Here is a 13,243-nt window from a genome sequence, read left to right on the forward strand (position 1 = left end):
TTTATGACCGTTACAAAATCTTAAAAATAAATGTATGTATATGTAAATTTTATTGTAATAACATGATATATATAATGTTAATCATGTTTAAATAATTATATATATCATATCACAATATTATAATTAGGTGTCAGAGACTCCTTTTATATAATACTGTGACATTATACAAATATATATATAATTATTATATAACACAATAAAATATATAAATAGTGAAATAATCACATCACGTTATTATAATGAGGTGTCATATATATAATAACATGATATTATTCAAGTATATATATACAATAATTAAACAGTAATACAATAAAATTATATAAGCAGTGTAATCACATCACGTTATTATAATGAGGTTTCATAAACTCATTTTATATAATAACATGATATTATACATTAAATATATACACAATAAAAATAAATAAACAGTAAATAAATATCTTTACTTTTGAATATGGTTACCTTGTTCTTGTGTTTTGGAGCTTGTAAAAATATGGAGAACCAAACCTTCGAGTATCGTGCTGATAACGTGTTAAAAATAAAAATTTACGGTAAAAAATAAAAATCTCAAACTCTCAAAATTTATCAAACTACACACTTTATAAAATTTTCTCTCTACTCAATTGTGATTTTCTTCACACATTTAGAGACCTATTTACAGAATTTCTTTGGAAATAATTCAAAAATAAATATATCATTACATACATCATCACACACTAATTTTAAATATTTACAAATCTTATTTTCAACATTCAACTTTCTTATTTTCAATATTCAAATATTACAACTCATATTTTTCAACATGGACCATATTGTTTGAGGCGTCCAATTTTTAAAATTGAACTTGGACCCAAGAAATCTCAAGTATGACCGCAAAAGAAACTGAAAAAAATAAAAATCAATAAACGTAAAATACTCCTACTCTGATCATGCGGTTGCACGGTAAATAACCAGCATAACGACCATTTCAAAAGCTTCAATAGTGACCATAGCTTGATAGCATGTCAAGTAAAGATTTGGATAGTTTCCTATGAAGCTTACTATAAGTTTACAACAAAGCAACGAATAAAAGTCGAGTTTGATCTAAAGTTGTTACTTCGATTCTCAGAAGCATTTGCGATGAACAATGGATGGTCCGCTTTCATCGTAATCTGCTTTTGGTTACATGTTGGTTTTGAGGAAACACGACTTTGGCAAGAATGGCTCCTCCCACCCATGCCGAATACCTCAACAATTTTTCCTGCATATATTCTGGAGGCTACATGTAATTAATAAACAAAGAATGAATCATTATTAGACAAAATAACAAAGAGGTGTCCAAGACAATAGCTAAATTATAAGCTGTGTGTTTTTCAAATATACAAATATCTAAGAAAATCATATAGAAAAACTATATAAAAAAAATTGAAGATTACATATTTTTAAATTATTAGGTGGAGTAGGAAAACCAGCCCAAATATCATTCACGATCTTATGATATGAGATCTGAAGTTCTCTCTCAATGAGCTCAAAACCAAAAATCAAGCCTTTAACGAGCTTGAAATTTAAAGCATCATGTTTCATGATCGGGCCATAAATCGCCTCATAACGAGATCCATAACTCGGGACCATAACATATGCATAGCGGCATTAGCATTCTGATGTATGTATTTGTATCAAATAAGGAAAGTATATTTTGGCTATTGCAGAACAAAAAATAAAGTCCTGGAGCACAAGAAGAGATAAGCAATTATGGTGCATGAACTTTCCACATTGCCATTTAAAATAACATCTTAGCCACCGTTTTATCAATCTCTCTCAGTTGCAAATCAACCCACAAGATTTCCGAGCCAATGAGAACTCAAATTCCAACCCAAAGAAATGACTGAATGCAAGCATGCAAAGTCACTGAGAATGCACAAGAGTGCACACCATTTTCTAAAACATGCACACTAGCACCACCATCTAGCGTTTGTGCTTCATTGTTTCTTGTACTTGTCATGCTTGCTTATGATCTTTTTTGTATTTTGGAAAAGAACTGGATGGGTTAGCTTACATGCATGAGGTAAACAAATATGGCATAACTTTTTAGAGCCGAAAATAGAGAAGGTATCTAAAAAGGTCATATTAACTCGAAATTCAGTTATTCCTTAATTTGAAATCATAGTTCACCATCAAGAATGAAAAATAGATGCATGCACCTGTCCATCGGGAAGAGTATGTTGCTCCTCAGGGCAGTCATGCTGAAATTGATCATAAGAAGCAGCATCCTCAGCACAGCATGCATAGTGCTCCTTTAATTTTTCACATTCAGAGATACTAAGGTTAGTTAACAAGTGGATTAGATTTCCCAAGCTCTTGAGCAAATAAATTAGTTAAATCCATTCTCCCGATTTCAAATCTTCTTGAAGATATATGCTGAACAGCACCTTCAATTACTGATGCAATATCTGAAAATATGGATAGACAGAAATCTAGAGAAATATATGATTTCATGAGACCAAGTTCATTGTGTCAGCTGAGCCTCAAATCACCAGAAGCAAGCAAGAGAAAGTAAATGTTTGAAGGAAGAAGGCAAAAGATTAAAAAAAAAAAACTAAATGGACATAGTGACTTGTGACAGCTGAAATCTACAACCAATTTCAACTATGCCATCAATCAAAGAATCTATATTACCCAAAAAAACAAAGCAACAACTTTACCGGTCTTGCCATGACCAATATCCACCGTGCAACCTGAGATACGTCCAACAGCATATAGTGATAGCACTGCTTGCTCAGATGCATAAAAGCCTGAGATGTTGAAATTCTCAAACATAATTTGGACCAATTGCTCTCTAATGGCCTGTCCAAAAAGAATTTTATTAATCATATAATAGTACAAAAAAATTACAAAAGAATTCATGCAATAAGTTCTCTTCTTCATCACCAATATGACAAAGGGGTATCTTCCTGGTTAAAAGCACAATTTGAATTTAGCAACTTGTGTCAAGCCTTCACAAAATTCAGACGCTACAGTTCAAGATATCATTCAAAATCTGCAAGATCTTCGTTTTTCTTTCTCTTTCCTCTTTCAAATTTCCCTGGGGCCCAATTAGTTTTGCTTTTTTGAGTGAACACATAAACTTCGGAAGGGAAATAGTGTAATAACTATTGTGAAAATCCATTAACAAAAGGCAAAGTAATCACAGATCATCACCTGGTACTCTAAATGATCCATTACCAAAATTCTTCCCATCAATCTCAGCATGCAGGGTTGATCTAAATCAATTTTTCACTACCAACACATAGGAAATTACGTGACACCTTCAACTCTTTTTTCCTACAAACAAACTCAGAAGAAGATTTATTTGTCATTAAAACACGAAAAGTACTTCTATTAGCTCATTGGGAAAACCATTCATGACTCTATCTTGGTAGCTCTCACCAGCACTGTCGATATTCAAAAGTAATATATGGCAAACAATAGGCCTCTCTCTTATAAGCATAAACACAATTACATTTTCTCCTTCCATCTTCAGCATCAACCTTTACAAATTCTCCTGATTGAACTTTGTAATTCAAATACAAGCACATGTCTCATGTTACCAGCACAAACAAGCACACAAGACACCAAAAAAAAAGATTCTTGAGCACTGAGCAATCATAAAATGAGAACAAATGATGAAGCATATATTTGAATGATATCAAAACACTTTGGAAATCCAGTCATATACACAAGTGTTTTTTTACATGTGAATACTAGTGAGACTATTGACAGTAAAGTTTGTGAGAGTATTGACAGATACTATCTTTCTACACTAGCCTCCTATAACCCAATTCCTCGGATTCTTCCACAGAAAGAATCCGGAAATTTGCTCCATCCAAGAAGCCAAGTGTGTTAGAAGTAAGATCGTGTAATCCGATCGCCTCAGCGGCATCGTTGATCGAGACCCTGTGAGAATCTGTCACACTTCTGCCAACGGTGAAGTATAGCAGTTTCCTTTGATCTCTCATCATGTTAATTGACGTGATATCAGCCACCTCCATAACTTTCACGTAGCCGGTCGGGTGAAAGTCTCTTATTCTAGCCTCTATTAGAGCTTGTCGGCGGCCCCTCCTCCGACGTGCTCGTTCCAGTTTTCTTCCCATTCTCTGAGCTACTTGCAAAGCCCTGTCGACTTCAACTTCTGCTGCCATGCGTCGAGCCTCAAAGTCTTTGACGCCTTTGGCATATTTTTTCTGCTTTTTCCCAGATTCTTTCTTCCTTTTGTATCGCTGCAATTTACTGTCAATTGAGTCGAGCTCTGTTTGTCTTTGTCGCAGGAGCTTATTTGCATCTTCATAAGCTTTCTGCGACCTGAACAACAGATTTTCACGGAAATGCAGCTCAGTCACGGCTGTTCGGATGCTGCACCACTGGCTAAGCTCACTCTGTATCATAAACAAAAAAAAAAATATGAGATACATTACGACGGTTCTTTTTTTACAAGAACTCGTCTAGTTTCAGTCACATAGATGAGATGATACCGGCAAAAACCAAAAGAATTAAAAAAAGAAAAAAGAAACATCTCGGATTTAACGCTTGCTCAGGGTTCCCCACCCCTGAACAAAGCTGATGGATACAATACTGCCGTATACATTTAACTATTTATTTTACATATTCTAAAATAAATATTTTAAGTATTATTTAACTAATTACTAATAAAACAAATAACTTAATGTTTTACGATCCGAATTCCGAGGAAAGAATGCAATTGACGTATTGCTCCACCCAACCTTGAGAAATCAAAGCCATTGGCTTGAAATTCAGAGTTTAGGTGCTCGTGTGCTGATTGAAAATCAAGAGAGAACACTTCTGAAAATAAATAGAAATCTCAGACATTATTTCAGGTGCTCGTGTGCTGTGGTAGGCTTACCATCAACGCCATTCTCTTGGAAGTTGGAAGTCAGGGTTCGTGAATGACAGACGATCAACAATTGCGGGATTTAATCGATCGAGAATCCTAAACCCAGAAAAGAAGAAAGAAACTAGGAAGGAGAGAGTCGTGAGGAAAGCTGGGAGGGAAAATTCATTTGTAATAGTATATATAAAGAAAAATGCCAGCTCAGTCAGTTATTTATTTAACAATTATAATTTTGTACTTAAGCTAGACATACCAACTTATTACACTAAAATCTCTAGAATAATTAATGTTGGGATCACAAAGTGATAATCATACCTGGGCTAAATAAAAACCCAGATGGAGATACCCGTGACTCGGTCCTTGCACTGGATCTAGAAAAAATATCTAATTTTTTTAAATCAAATTGAATATCTTTATAGTTAAATTTATAAAAATGATAAATTATTTTCATAATAGTTAAGTTATGGTGAACTTCTTAAAATTCCGTATTTAAACATCTTACGTCGTATGTTATATAACTTCATTTTTTTTTTTCCTTTTTGAAGAAAATATGTACATTAATTAATACACAATCACAAAAAATTACTTTTAAATAAATACATAAATTGATTATTCTACTAGTTGCAATTGGTGATGGTGTTTTCAATCAATTGAGTTATGATTTGATGAATGATAGCATCGTTGTCTGTGTAGATAATGAAATATTTTTAACCGTTGAAATAAAACTATTGTACAAATATTTCAAAATATGAAAACTCAGAAAAAACAATTTGAAAGATAATTATTTTGTCGTGGTGCGCTTAATGATTAGAAGATATATATTTTATTGTTTTATTAATTATAATATATTATTGCCTAAATTGAATCAAAATCCTAACTCCGCTCTAGCTAGCTTAACGATATAGTTAGCAAAATAACTTCGATCAAACTTTTTTTAAAAAAAAAAACTAATAATTGATCGATGTTATTTTCTAAAATAACTATTGATTTCGGCTCAGATCTCAAATGCGCGATATAAGCTCTACCAATTTGTTTAATAATTTTTTTTCAAAAAATGAAAAACAACTACTTAATTTATCCTTCACAAATCAATACTCAAAATTTAGATAAATTCATTAACCTAAACCTCACGCCTCCACCTTCCTTCATATCCTCCGCTTCTTTCTATTCCCATCAAGCCCGATTTTTCCTATTGCGAATTTGTTTAAAAAGAATATGCAATTGTGTTGCGTTGATTTGTGTGGAGACTTCTTTTAATTGTCTATTCTTGTTTTACGGATATACTTGTTTTTTGTATTAAAGCTTGACTTCCATAAGTATACACGTATAGTTTTAAAAATTCTAATTAATTAGAAAAAATGAGTGGAGGACCATATTGTTTTTAAAATTGAACTTGGACCCAAGAAATCTAGGTAAGACCATAAAAGAAACTGAAAAACAAAAATCAATAAATGTAAAATACTACTACTCTCGTGTGATTGCACGGTAAATAAGCACAGCATAACGACCATTTCAAAAGACGTCAATAGTGACCATAGCTTGATAGCATGCCAAGTAAAGATTTGGATAGTTTCCTATGAAGCTGTTGAACATCACAGAATGTGGTGTCATTTTACAACAAAGCAACGAATAAAAGTCGAGTTTGATCTAAAGTTGTTACTTCGATTCTCAGAAGCATTTGCGATGAACAATGGATGGCCCGCTTTCATCGTAATCTGCTTTTGGTTACATGTTGGTTTTGAGGAAACACGACTTTGGCAAGAATGGCTCCTCCCACCCATGCCGAATACCTCAACAATTTTTCCTGCATATATTCTGGAGGCTACCTGTAATTAATAAACAAAGAATGAATCATTATTAGACAAAATAACAAAGAGGTGTCCAAGACAATAGCTAAATTATAAGCTGTGTGTTTTTCAAATATACAAATATCTAAGAAAATCATATAGAAAAACTATATAAAAAAAATTGAAGATTACATATTTTTAAATTATTAGGTGGAGTAGGAAAACCAGCCCAAATATCATACGGTTTTCATCATCTTGATTTCATCGGCTTACACACATTTTCAGGTTTCTGTCGACAGGACTACTGAATAGTAGCAAACATGAATTTACATCTGAAAGACCCTAAAACACTGTTTTTAAAAATGAGTTTTAAGGCTGATATTAATTTCATATAAGCAGGTGCTATAGGCTATTTGTGCCCGACCCATTTTCGAAAATGAGGTGAAATTTCTTCTTTTAATAATTACATCCAGTTTGAGTAACATACACTGCTTAAAACATATCACGTCAAGAAGATTATTTCCAGAACTTTAACATGGACTGCTTTAGCAACCTATTTCATTATTAAGCTATCATGCTCCATATTCTTTTCCATCAAGCATAGAAGCCAAAGAAATCAAAATTCAACTCAAATGGCAAGTTATCCTGCACTCACAAACGTTATTGACTCCAAAAAACCTTGTAAACGAATCAATCTCTCGCTGATGGTCTACGTAAAATGAAACATATACCAAGTCTGAGTGCCCCTGTCAGACACCTAATGCTTGAAGATTATTATGCCATGGAAATTCTTCATTGTACACTCTAGATAAAGTTTCTACTGAACATACACTTTTAGATGTACCATATGTTTTTGTCCTAGAAATCTAGTTAAGCACAACTTTTTCGTCTCCCTAAACAGATAAATCGCAGTACACAAAAATAAATCTGCAAGACATTATGCAAAATGATAACGCAATGACATTCTATTCTCGGAGAATTCAAGGCGTCAAAGCACAAACGTGTGAACAGACACGAAGATCGTGGCTCTTCAGTCTTCACAGCAACTTTTAGCTAAAAAAACCATTCCTGTGAGCATTGCCTTGAAAATGCAAATAAAGTTACAAAATTTTATTTTGGTTTCACCTGCAACGAGCATAAGGCTGTTGGCTATATATTTTGAGCCGCTTGTAAATCCGCTACATGGAAAAAATTATATGCGTTACAACAAAAACCCAGACACGAAGTTTACCCGATTGGAATATTTTTGAACATCCATACGATTTTTTGCCGGGAAGGCTTAGAATTGAAACCTCATCTTTGTCACTCACATCCCACCTCACAGTAAAACCCACACAGAGAAATACGACATGTACAGCGAATACATTTGCTGGGATCGTGAAAAATTCTCAAAACTGCGGAAATCTCTTATTTAAAAAATAAGAAGAATTAGCCATGATTACCATAGAAGGAGGATGATCCGGAACAGCAAAACCGGCTTTGAGCAGCTTAGAACCAGCGTCCACCACCACCGCCTCCATTCTCTCACCACCAAAACGCTGAAATCAAGAGAGAGAGAGAGACTTGGGTCTACGTTACACACCAGTACCACCTCTCGTTTGCCTTGCCTTCTTCAACCGGCGAGAATTGCCTTGTTTTTCCCCTGATTGTGTCTATTTTTAATATCTATGCTTCTGTACTGTACTGTGTTTATTAAACGAGAGGGCTCAGAAAAACTGGTTTGGACACCAAAATATCTTTTGTTTTTACCCTTTTTTAACATCATTTATAATAATTCTAATTATGTCAATCTCACGTCTGAAATCTTTCAAAAAATAAAGCCCTAACCCGCAGCAACATATTTGAAAACTTCTTAATTTAAAAAACCTTACGATAAATGTTGTTATCCCAAGAAATAATATTATTAATTTTTTTATTGAAATCAAGTTTAATAGAAAAATAGATTTTTTGTCATACACAACAATATATACGAGCACATTAATATAATATTCATATCGAATTACAAATATCTAATATTCATTATATAAATTGATTAAACAATATTTCAAATATCTAATATTATATTACACGTAACGTGTGTGCCTCATTAATTTTATATGGAAAATAAATAACAAATATTATACATCATAATGGGTCATTTTCCATCAAAGTCCACGGACTCAAAAGTCGGAAGAAAAAATGCATACAAACATCAAGAGAACAAGTGCACCGAGCACACGTAACATGTTTACATAATATTTTTTATAATTAATTGATTTATATTCAAATGAGAATAATTTTAATCATAAAACAATTTACAAATATTGATAAAGTTGTTCCAATTTTATATAAGATCTAAAATAGTTAGTAATCAAATGTCATGTATCAGTACCATATTTTCAATATTTTGTACTGATTTTCATTCAAAAAATCAAATGTGTCATTAATATCCGTATTGTTATACATGTTTGAGTACTTAAAAATCATATATTAGTATGAATACAACCAACAAGTTTTAATAATAATAATAATAATAATAATATTGAAATTCAATAAAATCAAGTACTTCTTTTAGGTTCATAAATGTTGTCGTATTATGAGGATGATACAAATTAAAATTTCCTGCTAAGATATCGCCTAGCAGAGGAGCAGAGTTGTGAAGGGGAAAAATTAAAATTTTCCTGCTAAGGCACAGCAGAGGAGCAGAGGAGCAGAGTTGTGAAGTAGAAATTTTTATTTTTCTGCTAAGACATCGCCTAGCAGAGGATCATAGTTGTGAAGGAGAAATTTTATTTTCCTACTAAGGCATCGTCTAGCAGGGAAGCAGAGTTGGGAAGGAGAAAAATAAAAATTTTTCTGCTAAGGCATCCCCTAGCAGAAGAGCAGAGTTGTGAAGGGAAAAAATTTTATTTTTCTACTAAGGCATCGCTTAGTAGAGGAGCAGAGTTGGGAAGGAGAAAACTAAAATTTTTCTACAAAGGCATCGCCTAGTAGAGGAGCAGAGTTGATGAGAAAAATTAAATTTTTTCTACTAAGGCATCATCGCCTAGTAGAGGAGCAGAGTTGATGAGAAAAATTAAAGGCATCATCGCCTAGTAGAGGAGCAGAGTTGATGAGAAAAATTAAATTTTTTCTACTAAGGCATCGCCTAGTAGAGGAGCGGAGTTGAGGAGGAAAATTTTATTTTCCTACTAAGGCGTCGCCCAATAGAGGAGCAGAGTGGAGTAGAGAAATTTTTAAATATTTCCTACTAAGGCATCGCCTAGTAGAGGAGCAGGTTGGGAAGAATAAAATTAAAATTTTCTACTAAGGCGTCGCCTTGTAGAGGAGCAGAGTGGAGTAGATAAATTTTTCGTACTGAGGCATCGCCTAGTAGAGGACTAGAGTGGAGGAGAAATTTTAAATTTACCTACTTGGACTGAGCCTAGTAGAGGAGAAGATTTGATGATGTGAAATTAAATTTTATCTACTTGGGTTGAGCCTAGTAGAGGAGTCACAGGGTGAGGAGTTGGAAATTAAATTTATTTTCCTATTGAAGCATCCCCTAGCAGAGGAGTCACAAAGTGGGGAGGTGGAAGTTTTATTTTCCTGCTGAGTCATCGCCTAGCAGATGAGTCAGAGGGTGAGGAGGTTGAAGTTTTTATTTTTCTTGCTAAGGCCCGGCTTAGCAGAGGAGTTACGAGATGATGAAGTGAGAGTTTTAATTTCCTGCTAAGGCATCGCCTAGCAGAGGAGTTAGAGGGTAAGGAGGTTGAAGTTTTTATCTTTTCCTGCTAAGGACTATTTTAGCAGAGGAGTCAAGGCCGCGGGGAAGTGGAAATTATTTTCCTTCAAAAGCTTAATAGAGGACCTTGAAGATGGAGGCGGGAGGGCATGCCATGTTAGAAAAATTTATTTGGTTTGTCGTTAAAGAATGATGTTTACTGGTGCGAAAATTACGTGGATCGACATGCTCGGTCAGGTCGTGGGGGTTTTGAGGCAACGCCCCAAAAGCTCTTTATAAATAGTCATTTGCAAGGGTGAGGGCGTGCTTGGGCGAGGTGCGAGGTGCTTGGGCGAGGGGCAAGGTTGGGAGGCAGGTGAGGGCGAAGGGCTTGCGGGCACTCGAGAAGGGCTGCGGCGAGGCTGGTGTTGGCGATGGCGTGTGGGCGAGGGCTTGCAGGCGTGTGCAGGGCGAGGGCTCGGCGGCGGGAGGCGAGTGCTAGGGGGCGAGGGGCGAGAAGAGAGGCGAAGGGCAAGAGCGAGGGCTTGCAAGCGTGTGCAAGGAGAGGGCTCGGCGGTGGGAGGCGAGTGCTAGGGGGCGAGGGGCGAGAAGGGAGGCGAAGGGCGAGGGCTGTGAGCGAAGCTAGCGGCGAGACTGGGACAAAGGAAGGGCGACGGTGTCAGGAAAGGCGAGGAGCAGCAGGTGAGGTTGAGTGGGTTGTAGGTGAGGCGTAGGCGAAACAGACGACGCTGTGAAGCGGCGCGGGCGAAGTGCTGAGTAAAGGGTGGAGAGGATATTGTGTTGGAGAAATGTGAATAAAGCAGGATTGCGATTTGATTTATTTCTAAATTTTTGGAGATTGGCGAGCGGCAAGAAGAAAATACACAACTCGCGCCCGGTAAACCGAGAACAACACAATTAATCGAACTTTGAACTTACGATTCAGTCGACTCGGGAGGGGGAGACTGGTGATACCCCATGGATGTGCCCACTACCTCTGGCTCATCCCTAGCCCAAATGAAAGACAGGCTCATCAAGAGCCCATGTATTCTCCTATAAATATCATGTTTGAGTGTTTAATTCATATATTCACTATATTATTTTCAACAGCACCCTTAGCTGCTCCCCCCGTATATCCTCAGTCTCTGACTTGAGCGTCGGAGGGGCTACGACGGGACACCCTTCCGGCCCCCTTCTAACGAACTTACTCGTGATTTCAGGTTCAGGGCAATTTCAAAACTTGTGTATGTACTAGTGACACTTACTGGAAGCGGACCCTAAATTTTCCGTGAGTATCAAATATCATTATATTTTACTCTAACAACATTACACTTATTTATTATGGATTAATCGGCTTCTACTGATATTTTGCAAACTTTTACAAAATGTAAACAAACATATTATAGAAGGAAAATAATTGTTCATATTATTACAAATTCATTTCTTAACAAAATTAACTGCTATAAGTCCAACTCATAGGAAATAAATATCATATTTCTCTTGTTCAGTGTGACAAATTGAGTGAAAGTATTCCCAAAATTTAAGGAAAACAAGGATTGAAATGCATTCTATCATGCAAAAAGAAAATGATATACATTTTTTAATTGATATATTTGAAGATTAATATGCGTTCGATCTTCGTAATTTGTTTTGATTAAAAAAATTAACTTTGTCCACAGCCGTGGATATGAGTGAGTAATGCAACCAAACCAACTGTTATAGCAGAGATATTTGGGAGCATAACTCTAGTCAAACTTTGTTTTTTTAAAAATTACTTTCTCCAAGCATTGTAAGTTTTTTTTCCCCACAAAGAAACCCTTCAACTATCATATCAGAGAAAAATAAAAATAAAAAATTATTGAAAATGAGTATATACTAAAAAAAGTCGTCCAAAAATAATTAATATCTACCGTTTTATTTTGTTCAGACAAATATGTGATATTCTTCTTCATTGATGATAATATCTTCTTCTTTTTTTAGTAGGACATCTCATAAGACGGTCTCACGGAATCTTTATTCGTGAGACAGATCAATCATGTCTATATTTACAATAAAAGTAATATATTTGACATAAAAAGTAATATTTTTTCGTGGATGACCCATATAGAATATTCGTTTCACAAAATTGACTCGTGAGACCATCTCACAGGAGATTTTGTGTTTTTTTTTTTGGGTGAAAGTAAATTATTTGGTAACATTTTACTCAGCTATTTCGGACGCTCCTGGAATTGCACTAAGATGTAAATGGTGTGAAAATTATTAATCTCGAATGACCTATTAATGGGCGGAGTTCGGAAAGTTCATATCCGAACCTACTCTATAGTTACTTGTCATGCTTGCTTTGACGCCTCATCGGACGAATGGGATCGGAAGGTCCGAATCAGGGTTTGGTAGTTCCGAACATCAACTTTACCTACGTGCCAAGCACTCGAGCTCGAGTTGACATGTAACCAGGTTAGGAAGTTCCGATCACCCATCGGAAGGTCCGAATTGACCTTAGCTGATTCCGAACTAGCTGCTGATTAAACACCCTATTTTGCTAAATATTTTATGCCTTAATCATGTTTAAACATTACTTTATTACAAATCGGACCATGTTGGTCCTCATTGTGGTTTTTGAAATTCCTCTTTCTTTATATTTCTTTATCCTCATTGTGGAAACTATGACTGCTAGTCACTCTTGTTGATATCTAATTGAGTTTGTTTTAGGTGTATACATTTCTCAGGTATGACAGTGTCTGTGAAAATTAATCCTTTTTATGGAGTTGCATTAATTTCCTTTTCCTTCTAGAATCACGTGGATATTATAAACATTATTTTCCTGTTTACGTATACTTGAATCTTGCTTAACTGATGCTGCCTTAATAAAAAAAGTTTATTTTTTGTGTTATAATATACAAAGGCATTGTT

General features: G+C 35.2%; 2 pseudogenes; both read right to left on the reverse strand.

Moving 5' to 3' along the window:
- Nucleotides 1-1,468: 1,468 nt before the first annotated feature.
- On the reverse strand, nucleotides 1,469-3,746 carry LOC142547473 (actin-related protein 7-like; annotated as a pseudogene).
- Nucleotides 3,747-6,312: 2,566 nt separating this feature from the next.
- LOC142547471 (actin-related protein 7-like) overlaps nucleotides 6,313-13,243 on the reverse strand; it is a 32,865-nt pseudogene continuing 25,934 nt past the window's right edge.

The sequence above is a fragment of the Primulina tabacum genome, chromosome 5, assembly GCF_025594145.1.
Source record: "Primulina tabacum isolate GXHZ01 chromosome 5, ASM2559414v2, whole genome shotgun sequence".
Taxonomy (NCBI): Eukaryota; Viridiplantae; Streptophyta; class Magnoliopsida; order Lamiales; family Gesneriaceae; genus Primulina; species Primulina tabacum.